The sequence below is a fragment of the Balaenoptera physalus genome, assembly GCF_965194825.1.
Source record: "Balaenoptera physalus genome assembly, chromosome: 16".
Lineage (NCBI taxonomy): Eukaryota > Metazoa > Chordata > Mammalia > Artiodactyla > Balaenopteridae > Balaenoptera > Balaenoptera physalus.
The window spans coordinates 37,564,262-37,577,875 of NC_138898.1; the positions used below are offsets into that span (position 1 = coordinate 37,564,262).

Here is a 13,614-nt window from a genome sequence, read left to right on the forward strand (position 1 = left end):
GGGGGAAATGAAAGGAGAAAATGCACCTTTTAATACGTCGATAAATTCTGTATGTGAATGTGAGCTGTCATGGAATATTCCCTATGTGGCAGACCTTTTATGCTCCTTGGCTACCTGTACTATGTCAATTCCTTTTTTTAAACATATTAAAAACCATTCAGTTTTATTAATAAACATACATTAAGTTCACCTATAGTCTAAATAAAGCCTTTCACAATTCGTTGTCTGATTCTCAATCAAAATTCAGATTACAAGAATTCAGGAACATTCTTTTTCTTCTGGTATAATGATCTGAGAATTGTAATTTTTATGGTTTACATAACAGAGGCTAATTATTTAGTAAACTTGGATGTACATTAATTCTATGACCTCTTAGGGAAGTGTTACCTATACTTTTCTTGGATATATGTGAATATGTCTTTTTTTCAACAATGTTAACTAATATTCATGACTTCTATCTGTTGCTTTTATGAGTATTTATCAGGATTTTAATGAACTGCCATCTTTTCATACTAAAAAGTAAATGGCACAACCATTTAAAATTTAGACTGTCTTATTTTAATACAGAGAATGATTCCCTGAACTCTTACCTAATAGTCACCTATGGGAATATTTTAAATCAATGACAAACATCATCTCCATTTAGTTTTCACTGGACAAACCTCACCCACCTAGTGGTTGAGAGCTTTGGCCATCATACCCTGAGCAGGAATGGAGTGGATGAGGCAGGCCTGTGGGAGGGGCTTGTAGATTCCTTGAAAGCAAAGCCAGTTGAGGTAGCCCACTGAGAGAGGTCTGCCCCACTCCTTGAACATCATGCAACTGGAGTAAAACAACAGGAGGCCATGTTTCCAACCATCTGGGAAAGAGAGTCATGCTTGATAGCTTTCTCTCAAAGACAGGGGATGTTCACAGCAGGCATCAGAGAGAGCAAAAAAGCCATGTTTTAGATTCTCTTCCTGACACAAAAAAACTGAAATCTTTGTTTATCTTTGGGGGTGGCAGGCACGGAGGGGATAATGGGGCTTTGGTAGTGATGCAAGGGAACAAGAGGGCTGCAGTTAATTATCCATCATGACAGTATAGACACAGTCTGGGGAGCCTGCTCTGTCTTCCCTGTTAAAGGAACAACCAGAGCAAGAAGCCTACGATTTTCCCAAACCAGCAAATCCTTTACATTGAAACAGTTTCACTCTTTGCCTTCTGAATTCAAATACAGACTTCCCTTATGAAGGGCTAAACTGGGCAGACTGTGAGAAAAACAGCAAACTAGAATGATATTTTCAAGTCCCTTCTCCTGGTTGACGGAAATAGAACAATTCTTTTCGAAAACATAATTTTTCAACTTTTAAAGTAAAAAAAAAAAAAAAAAAGGATAGATGCAGTTCAGAATTTCTTTGCTGACCATTCTATAGGAGGGTAGATTCTCACACAATAATTACAATTAGCAAAATAAATGACCTTAATATAACAGCCTAAGTATATTATATAGCTTAAATATACTATTTTGTTATAATTCATTATAATATATTAAATATACCTACATCTATACTAAAATGTGTTGCTGCCCTATAATTCAGGTAAACCTTTTGGGGAAGGAAATTTGGCAGTATACATCAAAAGCCATGTCAATGTCATTCTCTTTAACATAATAATTCCACTTCTAGGAGTTCAACTTATAGAAAAACGTTAAAAATTGAATAAAATAATATTCATGAAAAGGCTTCAGTTATAATGGTGAGAAAGGAAATAATATAAGTAACCAGAGTAGGAGGTTTACTAGGGCAGTGGCTCTCAAGGGGAGGGGCAGTTTTGTCCCCTAGGAGACATTTGGTAATGTACAGGACTGTCTCCCTCAACAAAGAATTACCGGCCCCAAAATGTAAATAGTTCTTCTAAGTTTCAAAAACTCTACCTCAGGGAAATTAGAGGACACTGACTCAAAAGAAAAATATGCAATCTTTAAAGGTCATATCATAAAGGATAGATTTTGACATGGAAAATCATTTTGATATAACATGAGAGAAAACAAGATATAAATGTATATATTCATTACAGTCAACAGCAATTTACCATGAAGCTAATAAGACCTAAGATGAAGGGCCTCTCATTTACATAAGCCCCTTCAAAAGCTCTTAGAGACTTTGTACAATGTGTTTCATATGGTTATAGATTTTTTAAAAGAAATTTTTCAAGTTAGATTATTTAAATTTCCTCTTGAACTAAGATTTTTCCTTTTTTCCCCCATTATGTTTTACAAGCTTCAGGTACCACTAAACTAGATCCCCTTTTGGTTATAATTTTAATATAACATAATGCACATGATGAAGGAAAAAAAAACAAAAACCTGATGGGAAATTCCCAAAATAGCTAACTGCAATAATGTAAGGCTGGTGGGGTCAGGGGAATGTTTTTTTCTTCTCTAGTTTCCGAATGTTTTGCAAAGCTGTTGTATTAGTTTATAATGAAAGAAATTATTTTTAAGAGAAAGAAAAATTATAGACATATGAGAAGAAAAATATGTGGAGGAAAACCACATTTTAAGCTCCTTATGAGTTTTTTATGGTTTAAATCTTGATCTTCTCATGCTGCCCCTTCTGGCGTATAATTCACCCTGGTCTCTGTCACTCATACTAGTGTTCAACTCTTGGCCCAAGAGGGCATGTGTTCCAGTCACCTATTGCTATATAACAAGGCATCCCACAGCCTAACAGATTGTCTGGGATTTGCAGGGTGGTTCTCATTTGGGTAAGTGGTTGCAATAAGAGGGTGGTTGGAACTAGAATCATCTGAAGGCTCATCTGGGCTAGACATCCCAGATGGTCATCACTCACACGTCTGGTGTCTCAGTGCTCCTGCCTGTGGCCTCTCTGGACAGTACAGTAGCCTGGTCTCCCTACATAGCAATCAGTAGTCCAAGAGGCAGGAAGAAGAAAGTGCCAGTCCTCTTAACCACTAGACCCAGAACTAAGAGAGCATCACTTTTACCATATTCTATGGTTCAACACAATCATAAGTTAGCCCAGATTGAAAAGGGTGGAAGAATAGACACCTTCCCTCCCTGGTGGATTGTCATGTGCATATAGAGAAGGAACAGCTTGATGGCAGCCATCTTTGAGCACCAGCCAGGGACATGTGGTTTCTGGAATTGGCCCAATATAGGGAGGGGTCTGCAATATAGAGCAAGGACCTTCCCTACAAATAGGGATGTGATGAAAATTCCTACCATATGGTGATATCCTCATGTCCATGAAGTTCAAAACTTTTCTTCCTTAAGTCCAGGAACATTTCTTAAGAAAAAAATTCAGGATTATTGGGAGTAACCTCAACAGATGTCAGACTTCCCTTATTTCTCAATAAATTTGGATGTTCTGCATTCACTTGAAATATCACTTGTCTTAGCAATCCTAAGCATGCCCATTTCTTGTTTCTCAAAGTAAGACCCCCATTACTAGGAAATGACTTCACAGCTGGGCACCATTTACTCTTCTACTCATGCCAGTCCTGAAGATTCTGTTCTTAAGCCTGTGTTATACTGTCATCACATATGAGAACATCTTTAAAAGTTAATGGATCTATTATAAAGGAAAATGTGTGAGTCTTACACTGGAATTCACAGTTCCCCTTTTCCTCAAGTGTTTAGTAATGCAACAGTGTGAGGAATTTTGACTGATGGGTATTGCAGATTCTCCTGGGCATTCAGAGGGAATAATGAATTACATGTGGAAATGAATTGCATTCTCAAAAAAACAGTATCAAGACATATCCATACTTACAACATGAAGAATATCTCACCATCAGCTATAGAAACTAAAAAACTCTTAAGCAGCATTTTTCCAAGTAGAATGCTCTAAAAAATAGGACCTTCCTGAAATCCTTCAGTATAATTTTCTATTATGGAAATTAATCACAATGGAGCAATTACATCTAGCTGAAATTTCTAAATATTTACTTTTAATAGCACATAGATATATATAGATAGATATGGATAGTAAACTAATATTTGGATTATAAACTTCTTTAAAAGAGAAGATACAGACTACTTTCTACTGAAGAAAAGTGTCTCAAGCTAAAAAGACTACCTTTCCATAACTGTGGAGTACCCGGTAGAGTAACTAGTGGATGAAGCAGAGCTCCCTAAAGGCCACCTGCATCAGCACTGAATTAATCAGGATTCTTGGCTAGTGTCCCTCTTTGCTGGATCACTGGGAATTCTTGTTATGTTTCTAAATGTATGAGTAAGTGATCAGGGCTGTTGTTTGCCTTGGGGATTGATATTCCATGGATTCAGTTAGTCTTACTTGCAATTAATGAGCAAATAGTCAAGATAATTATAATATGTACACATTTGATGAAATAAAGAGACAATTTGCAAGTATCAACACAGAAGGACAGACTCAGTCCACGTATTAGAAGCATGCCACGAATTAATCAGCATTTAGCATTATTTTCCTTTCTTTGTCCCACATTTCATGCTACATCTGACATTTTCGTCAAAGATCTCCAGCAATCCTATTTCTTGATATCAAAGTACAATGCCTCAAATCTGTGACTATAAGAGAATAAATTTAAAATACCTTACACTTTCCATTCCCCATTTTATTTGATGGATAACTTCTTAACCACCTCACCCTAAAAAAAGTCATCAAATATTTTCATCATACTCTTAATTCTCACAGCTGGAGCAGAAATGCCATTTAAAATGAATAGAGAACAATTTCTTCAGTCATTTATATGGCAAAAGGAACCACTTATGAGAGTGCTAGGCTTGATGTCATGAAGACTCTAAAAAAATACTCCCGGGAAAATAATTTTAAATCATATGTCTCTGATTTTGGATGCATTTTCAAATGAACTTGTATAATATGTTTTCCCAACCTGAAACATACCTGTTCCTGTTCATTTATTCAACGACCAAATCAGGCACCCAATGAATACATATTTATTAACTATTCTAGGTGCAATGCGGATGCTGAGGTTATAGAATTAAAGATAAGTTACAGTCTCTCCCTTGGAGAACAGGGCAGGTCTCACCTGTCTTGTTTGCTGTCGTATCCCCAATGCCTGAGATTATACTTGACACAGAATAGGCACTCACAATGGTCATTCTTTCCTTCCTTCTTTCTTTCCTCCCCTTATCTCTTCCTTTCCCTCTTTCTCTCTTTCTTTCTGCTTGTCCTTTTTTCTTTTTCTGTTTTTTAAATGAGTGACATTTTTAAAACACAAACACCAGTGGAAATACACAGAGATAAGAAGATAACAAGCTTAGCAGACCGAGATTTGACCAAATGGTCTTCCATATCTTAGCAGCCCTTGTAGGGTTGAGGTTATGTCAGTCTTACTCCCCAGTGAACCTCCAGCATTACCCCAGTGACTTGACAAAAGAAGTAATCAATTAATAATTGATACTGAAAGAAATGATTCAGTATATTTGCCACCTAGGACAGCATACTCATGGATGCTCATAAGAATCATATCAGTTTATTGAAAAAATGTTAAATGATGCTCTTTATACTCTACTCAAAGAAAAAAAAAAGGTTTAAAGTTTTTTTTTCATTCATCTGGAAAATTCATTTACACCGAAGTCCTTATTTAGCTTTGGTGCCTGATGAATGAGCGATTACTTGATATTCTCTTGCTTTGTCAATAACCGTTTCATCTAGAGAGCAGGGTGAGATTTCCCATTTCTCTAGCTTTCTTGACGTGGTGAAGCTTCTGTCAAAACATGTTCTCTCACTGGGAACACACTCCGCAGTTTGCAGAAGCCCACAGGTTGTTGAAACCTAACCCAGTTGTAAATCAAAACATGGAAAAAGTCTTGCATATTTTAGAAGACAGAAAAGAAAATAACTTGTCAGCCAGCAATCAGAAGCACATTGTATCTCAGAAAGCCTGTCCCTTGTACCTGTTGGGCTAAATGGCTCCTTTCACACAAACCTTTCCGATTCATTTGGAGCCGCCAGACAACTCCTCCCTCTCGTCTCTCAAATTACCCCACAAGTCTCAATGACACCACAAGTCTTAGTTTTCCTTTAAAATGTTTCCAAACCACTGGCGCACACCTCGTCATAGACCCCCATTGATGAAAAGCAGGATGGAGGTTGTGCCAGATATAATTAATGATTAGAATTATTCCCACCTTCTCCACATTGTTGACAGACAGCGAATAAAGGCAGCATTGTTACACCTACAATTGATCTGTTGAAGTTAGGACTTGTTTTTGACTCATGAAAATAACACCTTTTTCCAGGGCTGTTCTAAGCCAATGATTTAGAGCCCTGATTCCCTATATTTATTTTTTTAAATAATTCTCCTACTGCTCATGCAATGAAGCATGTTATTATTATTATGACTGCCTGGCTTTGGACAGTGCACGTGTGTCGTACACACAAACTCATGGAAAGAAAAAGCATACAGATCCTGCGTTCAAGTAGAAAAGGAAAAGACACCATCATTGTTTTCATTCTGTCTCTTCTATTTTAAGTAATGAGGTTCTTACCTCAGTTAAGCACTTCTGGCTTAAGAATAGATTGTATGAGAAGCTGTATGAGTAGAAATTAGGAGTTAAGGCTTTGGAACCAACCCCATGAGGGTTGGTTCTAAAATGTGGGCTCCACCGTTTAGTAGTGATGTGACTGCTCGGAAACCACTAACCCCCTTCAAACTCTGAGGGAGGTTTTGAAGGTCCTTCCAAGATGTTTAGACTTTCTTCTGCAGGCAGAAGAGAGCCTTTGCAGAAGAGTAACATGGTAGGAGGGAAGACTTGAGATAAATTGCAAAGGAGAGATGGCAATGACAGGGCTTGCTAAGCTCCATTCTCCTTCTGGACACACAGATGTGCTCTATGTCTGGCACTGTTGATTCTCCTCATTTTATAAACAAACAAACAAACAAACAAAAGTTGCTGTAAATGACTGTGACGTTTGAATAATTAACCAACAAATCCAAGTAAAGAAAGAAAGATGATGAAATGGGGACATGTAGACTGACTGATGAGACTTCAGGACAGGGTCCATAATTTACTTTTATTTTGAATAATTTATATTCATTTTTTTTGAGAATTAACTGAGTAAAAGACATAATTTGCTCCATGCCTCATGTAATGGTTTAATAATCCAGTACTGAATTCACACTGACCTTCAAGCAATGTCTCAAATCCAGAAGCCACAAAGAGTTCTGAGATGTAATTTTCCCTTCAAACTTCCCTCCCTTTATATTTGCATAAGATTTTGAAATAGCAGTACAATTTAGATTGATAAAGAGGAATGAGGTGGCTTTGGCTAGCTGCAGAACAGAGATGCGACTTCATTACCTAGCTGTGAGTAATTTTCCTCCCAATCAGAGGTAGAATTTTGAATAGGCTGCAAGCACGTTCTATAGCAGGAGCGCTGCACCCAAGATGCTCTGTCAATGCAGGCACTCATTTACTTAACTCATATAGTGGCCTCAGACGGTCGCCCTTCCTCTTTTTTCCGCCATGACGAATGCAGGTATCAATGGCCAGGTCAACAGTCCAGAAGTGAATGGTCCCCAGGCTTCTGTGTTTTCATGACCTGTTCTTTCATAGACATGAACTTGGCCATGTGGAACCCACTGGTGCCTCAGACACTCACCTAATCTTTGCCTAAACAGAAAGGGCATATTTCTTAAACCCCAGGAAGTGAAACACAAAAGCAAGGGTCAGTGGGAATAGTGGGAATGAGCTGGTGAAACTGGCAGCCACTTTTGATCATTTTAAGCAATAAATGTGTCCTCCCCACATTCTCCACATTAATGGCTCACTCTTGTCAAATGTCTCACTGGGTATTATGTGGATTTGCCTAAGAATCCTTGTAGCTGTGAATATGGTCTGGGCCCTTTTTCTTTTTATAATCTTCAGCAGACACCTGTTCTGAAATCACATGCTGGAAGCTCTTGACCAGAAATGGTGGAGAGAAGGGGAAAGAACAACACTTAAGAAAATAGAAGAGCTTCAATGACATTTGCAAAATTGCCTTTCTTTCTGATTTGGTTGGAAAATTATTTTTCAGATTCTAGGGAGTTATTGTTCTCACATACTTCATAGAATAATATGCTTCAAGCCAAAAAGGCCCTTCGAGGTGATATTCAGTGTCCTGTGTACAGATCAGGAAACTGAGACTCAAAATTAATTGACCTGCACTACAGTTGTGAATGCAAAGCACAGCTTTAAATGTTAGGCAGACAGAGAGCAGATCAGTGGTGGCCTGGAAATGGGGGATGGGCTACAAAGGGTGATAGAAATAGTCTATATCTTGACTGTGGTGGGAATACATATGGATTGTCAAAACCCATCTAATGGTGCAGTTAGAATGAATGCATTCTATTATAGGGAAATTATCCCAAAAAGTTAAAAAGAAAAAAATGTTAGGCACATCCTAACCAGGACATGACATGACATGACATAACATCATAACATAACAGAACATAACATAACATAAAATAAAGTAGCAGTGAGATAAAAGCTTTTGCAAAATGTCACAGTTGAAGCCACACTTCTCTCCAAACCTGGGGGAAACGGGATGTGTGGCATGTACAAGATTGTGCACTTCAAACAATCATTCCAGGACCCCAAAAAGCTTGGGAGTTGGCAGAATAAAAGAATAGAGAATCCAACGAGTTACTGAAATGAAGAAACACCTGGTCAGCATCTAGAAGACAGATTCTATTTCTGCTTCCACTTCTATTACTTCCCAGCTTTGTGACCTTGGCTAAGTCACTTCTTCTCCTTGGGAAGGCAGTTTTCTTCTCTCTCAAGTAGTGATCAGAGCACCTGTTCCCACTTTGCTCTTTAAGGGTCAAGTGCAGCATAAGAGCTTTCAAAGTGCTTTGAAGTTCGAAGTAACCATATACATGTAAGTGATTGCTAAAATTTCCTTCTCTGTTTACATTCATGTCAATGAGACCAAGAAGCTGGAAGTGACTCCAAATATTAGACACTAGTGACACTGACAAAATTTCAAGGCCTGGTCAGCTTTTACTGATGTTCATGCAAAATTCTGTGCTGAAGTGTTTCCAAAATAGGTCCAGCCTCTGCACTTCTAATACATATTTTAGGTAGATTCTTCTCAATAAAAGACAAAATGGTGAAAAGCAAAAATGTGTTTTGTAAAGAAAGGGCACATGGAACAAATTTGAAAGTCACAAAATAGATTTGATATAGACATTAACATTCATGTATCCAATGACATTTTTTGAACATCTGGCATGAGCAAGGCCTGGAAGTATATACAAAGATGAAGAAAACACAGTCAAGGAGAAGGATAAATAAAACACAGATTCATTGTCATCTGGAAGGATGGATCATATATGTCTAAAAGTAACTTGAGTGCAAAACCATATGTGGAAAATATTATCAGAAAAAATTTAGTGCAATGGAGTTGGATAAGGGGGTAAACACTTGTCTCTTGGAAGCCTTCATGAGAGAGGTGGTATCTGAAGTGAGCATTGAGGAGTGAGTAGGAATCCCCTGAGAACAAGAAAGGCATCCCAACTGGATGAATAGATTGAGCCAAGTCGTAAAATTGGGAAAATACAAGGCATTTTTGGAATGATATGATGGCTGGTTTGGCTGGGGAAGAGTTTATGTTCTGGGCATTAGTGTGGGAGGTTAGGCTGAAGAAGGGGAATTGAGGACAGGACCATGGAAGGCTTTATGTGCCAGGCTTTCTTGGCTGGAAATGAGAAACAACTGGAGGTTTCTGAGCAGTAGTATGACTTGAAGTGTGCCAACGGAAAATGAATTTGGCAACTTTGCTCTGTGTACACTCATGTTGGGAGAGACCACTGCTAGGGAGGCCAATTAGAAAACAAATGCAAAGATCAAGGGGAGAGAAAATGAGGTTTTGAACTAGTATAGTAGGTAGAGATAGGAAAGTAAGTGTTGCAGGAAAATGGGATGCAAGAGGAGGGTCATGTCCCAGGTCTCAGGTGAGACCCTGGGATGGGCCGCCAAGTGAGGGTCCTTGGCTTTGCGCAGGAAAGGATTCAAGGGCGAGCCATAGTAAAGTGAAAGCAGGTTTATTCAGGGAGATACACACTCCATAGATAGAGTGGGGACCGTCTCAGAAGGGGAGAGCAGCCCCAAGGTGTCCGTAGTTAGTTTTTATGGGCTGGGTAATTTCATAGGCTAATGAGTAGGAGGAATGTTCTAACTATCTTGGAGAAGGGGTGGGGATTTCTAGGAATTGGGCCACCGTCCACTTTTTTGACCTCTTATGGTAGGCCTCGGAACTATCATGGCACCAGTGGGTGTGTCATTTAGATGCTAATGTATTACAATGAGTGTGTAGTGAGGCGAAGGTCTACTGAAAGTCAAATCTTCTGCCATCTTGGGCCTAGTAGGTTCTAACTGCTTTTGGTGACATCCTGTTTTTCTTAATGGTTGTGTCATTCTTTTAATGGTTGTGCCCTGCCTGCTTCCTTCCTGTCTCATAAGCACAAATACAAGTAACATTGGTATTAAAAATTTGGCTGGATTTTAAAACTTCTCGTTGTGGGAGGTCAATAAGGAGTATCAAAGAAGACGCTCAGATTTCCAGCCAGAAAATCCTTGGAAGAGTGCATTGGGTGAAAGATAGTATATTTATTTTTAAGACATGCTGAGTTAGTGGTGCAAGTGGGACAGCTAAGATTATTGGGTATTTCTTTTATACTGTACACATATACATTATTATCCTATTTAATCTTCCAGATGGCTTTGCGAGAAGAGTAAGGTCATACCATTTTACAGATAGAGGGATTTAAGCTCAAGAGGTACAGTAACCTGCCTAAGGTGGCAAAATCATCATTCAAAAAGAAATCTAAATATTGTGTTCTTTGTATATCACCACTGCAAAAAATCTAGCAGACAGCTGGATGTGGAATCTACATAGTGGCTTTATTGAGAAAATGCATTTTTCCCTTCCCTGACACAGTACAGAGCGCTATAAAATATATTCAATACATCTGCATAGTCTTATAAACTCTAGAACATAGAGATGATTTCCTGGTCCAGCGATAATTTCTAATGTATATCAAAGAATCATTCCAGTGAATTTCTCAGTAGTATTTTGCTAACATATGATACATACAAATTAGTTCCTAAACTGTGTTTTGAGAGTACACTGTGATTCAGAACATTCTTATATTGCCAAGAATGCCACTCTGATTCTACATGCAAATCCAAATACACTAAACATCTGGGAGGAAGGTAATGTAACGCAACCTGTGTATCAAAGGTCAGTCACCCCCTAAACAGACCTTGCTACAAAAATAAGTATATTCAGAACATGGGTGATGAATCTCAGGTCTGTGGCTGAAATTAGAAGTTGATGATATTCTAATAAACATCGTTACCATTGTTGTGTTCTGGCTTCTTATTCAAGTTGTGTGCTTGTAGGAAATGACTAGTATCATAAAGCTTCCTAACAAAAATCACATTTCTATTTTGCAAATAAGAGGTTTTATGCCACAGCAAATCAGTCCTTCTTTTGAATTCAGCTGTGCTTTTCTGAATATTATCTGCTGGCAATGGCTTTGCCTTATCTCTACTCCGCTGTTTCCAGATAGCCTATTTTGCTATATGTATCTGAAGGTATATAATTGCAGCTCCTGGTTGGAAATCAAGGGTTAGCATTAATTAACAGTTACTGGTGAAATGGCCCACTGGTAAAACAAATGCATACATTTCTAAAATAATAACTTCAGTTCTTCTCTGAAGCGGCAGGCTGTCACTTCACAGAACTTTCTCATTTCCCCAAACTTGTAATAAAGCCAACTCATTGTTTCTTCAGGCTACTAAGCATCAAGCAATTTGTTTTCTGTGCTCATTCTGTCTACTCTTACTTTTCTGTTCACTGAAGCCCTACGGCTGACTCCAGGATCATTTTTTTTTAAATAAACAATTACAGTACCTTTGAATATGGATATTATCAAAAAGGAATCTAATTGTCCATCACAGATTTGGATCAGACAGTTATTCCTTATAAAACCTAAGGTTGATTCTAAGGAAATTATTCCTGCATGGGGACACATGTCAAATGCATTATAAAAGCACTGCCTCCTTGGTTTAAGTGGTGTCACCTGCTTCCATCCAGTTTTGCAGGCTGGGAATTTAAAAGTCATCCTTTATACTTTGTCCTTCCAACCCATTTCCAAACCATTCAGTGTTCTGAAGTGTTACTTCTGGAATCCATCCTAGTAAGTCCTAGATGTATTCATTTTTCTCTTTTCCAACTGCCCCTCTCAGTCAGTTGATGTTTCACAGTGGCTTCCTAACTGGTCTCCCCACCATTCACTTGTGCTCCTCTCCAGCATTTTTTCTGCACTATAGTGAAAGTGATATTTTTGGATTAACGAGTACATCAAGTGAGCCCCAGGTTGAAACCCCTTCAATAGCTTTCATTGCTCTGAGTACCAAGACCAAAATCCTTATCATGACCTTCAAGGCTCTGTGTGTTCTAGCCCCACTTCTCCAGACCATTTGTTACTATTATCCTCTTCTCTGGGAGGAAGAGATCGCCTCCATCAAAACTGCTTCTTCTCTCCCATCTCTTCTCTTGGCTAATTCTTTTCCTTTGTCTTTGTATCTCAAATGCCACTTCCTCAAAAAGTCTTCCTAACTACCCCACACCCCCACCTCCAGGATCAATCTTTATCTGTCAATCTATGTATCTATCTATCTATTTATCATCTATCTATCCATCTTTATATGTACATATTCAATAGGACTGACTCTTTGTACTTCAGAGCCTTTATTTCCATTTGTAAATTTATATTTATTTGTGTCCACAATCTCTACCTCTAGACTGTAAATTCCATGAGAACAGTGGTTATATCTGGCATTGCTTAACTTTATATGTTCAACATCTAATTCAATGTCTGGCACAGGTGGGTTCTCATAAATATTTGTAGAATAAGTTAAAGTGTTTTGCTGTGCTTTGAATGTTGATCAGGAAGACTTAACCACTGGCAAAATACTAAATTCCAAGAAAATGAAGTACTTTATCACTTCTCAGCAAATGGTTTTCAGTGATGCAGAGAGGAAAAGGAAGACATAATTCCTGAAGATCAAAAGAAATTAAAAGGGGTATGAGGAGGTAAATAAAGCACATAAAAATGAGACCCTTCCTTTAACTACTCTTATCTTATATTTGAAATAAAGTGAAATTGAAGAAGAATGTCTAGGCCCAGGTTGCCAGTGCTTGCTTTTATGTATTCTCATTTTTTTTAGCCAATTAGTAATTAAAAGCAGTTTAGGATCAGTTCACGACCCATTGGAAAGTCCAGATGGCAAAGGGACATTTGATTTTTTTAAATTTATTTTACTGAAGTATAATTGATTTACAGTGTTGTGTTAATTTCTGCATATAGCAAAGTGATTCAGTTATACATAACATTTGATTCTGATTACTAAAATAAGCCCTAGCTCATACATACCCCAAACCTCCCTTCATTCTCTGGGCCATCACAGTGCCTTCAGTATATTCTTAGAGTCAAACTTTAAACCAGTGCTTTGCTTTTAAGTTTTTTCTATGGTTTCTTGTGTACCTTACATGAAATTCACCACATATAATGAATTAAGAGAACAACTCCACGCAGTTAAGAGGGAGAATC

The 13,614-nt window shown here is 38.0% G+C and overlaps 1 protein-coding gene across 7 annotated transcripts in view; it reads left to right on the forward strand.

The window, feature by feature from the left end:
- The window catches only part of PLCB1 (phospholipase C beta 1), a 681,757-nt gene that overhangs the window by 383,310 nt on the left and 284,833 nt on the right, over window positions 1–13,614 (forward strand). The window lies entirely within an intron of this gene.